This window comes from Homalodisca vitripennis, unplaced genomic scaffold (genome assembly GCF_021130785.1).
Source record: "Homalodisca vitripennis isolate AUS2020 unplaced genomic scaffold, UT_GWSS_2.1 ScUCBcl_473;HRSCAF=2553, whole genome shotgun sequence".
NCBI lineage: Eukaryota > Metazoa > Arthropoda > Insecta > Hemiptera > Cicadellidae > Homalodisca > Homalodisca vitripennis.
This window is the reverse complement of record NW_025776618.1, coordinates 53,761-55,680: the sequence shown is the minus strand read 5'-3', so window position 1 is coordinate 55,680 and position 1,920 is coordinate 53,761.

The window sequence follows — 1,920 nt, the reverse complement described above, 5'->3', positions numbered from 1 at the left end:
AATTGTTTAAGAAAACCATTTTCCTACTTATGAGTTGTTAGTCATAAGTTGCCAAAATATTTCCGGTATTTTGTAGTTTAATATATATTAACAGTGAGTTAAAATTAGTGTATATTAACTGACTGGCATTATAAACACGTAATCCTAACTATGTTTAAATGCCTTAAAGCAATAATTCATATTACTGTGAACAGTTTAGCAAAAAATTAATAAGTTAACCCATATTTTTTGTTATAACTCGTTCTACACGTAATAAAAATCCGTCTATCCAGTTAGCAAATCCGTACAGGACGCCATTGCTTTTTTAAGATACTTAAATTTTTCGTTTGAATTACATTGTAATTTATTTTTCATGACAAGTAATTTGCATTATACAACAGTATTATGCAATGTCACAATATTAATTATATCATATTAATGCAAAAGGTGTACTTGCACATCTATTGGGCACATGCTGCAGGAAGAATTACCAGAATGTGCCTAGTAGACACCTTCTACCGTAGCTGAGTAATTCTGTATCAGCTTATCAACTCCAGGGCTCGAGTTCGAGTGCTTGTTCGCGCACGCTGTTTTCGCATAGCAACAATAATCTTAACTTAGTCTGAAGTATAATCATTCATAAAAATCTTCTTCTTTAGTATTTGAATTTAAATAGGGGTTTCAAAAAAAATTAGAAATCGCTGCAGAAATTTACTTTTTGTTGAATTTCTTCGATATTTTTATAGTTCAGGAATTATAACGGTTCAGATAATTGAATCAATCAACATTTAAGACCTGTTACGTTTAGGCTGAAGGCTACTAAAATTATTGCTTTAAAAAATCTGAATACGTATGTTACGAGATAGCTCTCATACTAAATGGAATTTTATATAAAAACAATCTGAAAGTCACAGCAGTTTTAAGCATGTATATTTAGAGAGCCTAAGATAAATTGTGTTCCTAAGATCTTGTTTTACCAAGAAAGTGTTGTTTAGTTTCTCTGAAGATGTTTAATCATTTCCCCTGAAAAAACTATAAAGGGTTCATGTAATGTATCTGCTAGCTCTAATACAGTAATATTTATGTATAAATTTACTTTCCCCAGAGAGTTCCCTTCTAATTGGTTTATACCATCCGGTTGAACTCACACTGGGTACAGGACAAACCGATCTGTGCTACATTATGGATGTCCAGGAGCGGCACATCACTAACCGCAAATTTCAAAATTCTGGGGCGCTATTGTTCGTTCCCAAAGAGCCAATGGATCTTGCCAACCTAGACAAGGGTGTGCCACCCATCACCTGCTTTGAATGGAGAGGCTGGCTCAGAGCTGGCTTTCCCTTCTCACGCTGACACCTCTAGGGGCTGGATACATTTCACAAAATTTAGTCTCTTGAATGGTGAGGCACTTATAGAAATCAGGTTTTTGTCAAGGTCGGAAATTAATTATAAAGTTCGGAAATAGACTTTTTATTGAAATATGCTTCTCGGCCTACTTATGCATGCCTATATATCTTCTTAAACGAGAAACTTCGGTAAATTAGTTTTTAAACCAGAGCCAGAATATTTTTTAAACCAGACATTTCAAGTTCTGGAATTCTAGGTTTGTAGAAGTCCCATACAAGTATCATCTTACTAGCACGTAACATAAAACATTATTTTAAATCATAGTTGTTAAATGTTGGTGACAACCGTATCAACAACAGATTCTTCATTAAATAACTATATGTACGTTAACATATGTTTAACTTGCATAAAAGTGAAAATTATAAATACTTAAACCTAATGTGAGTTACCTTATAAACATGTTTTAAATGATAGACTAATTTAACGTTTTAACATCCATATAAACAAAAAGTAAATAAAATTTTCTTTTAATATGAATGGAAAGTAATTTGCACTATAAAAGTTTAACCTGAGTTATGTGCGCTTTACTATCAA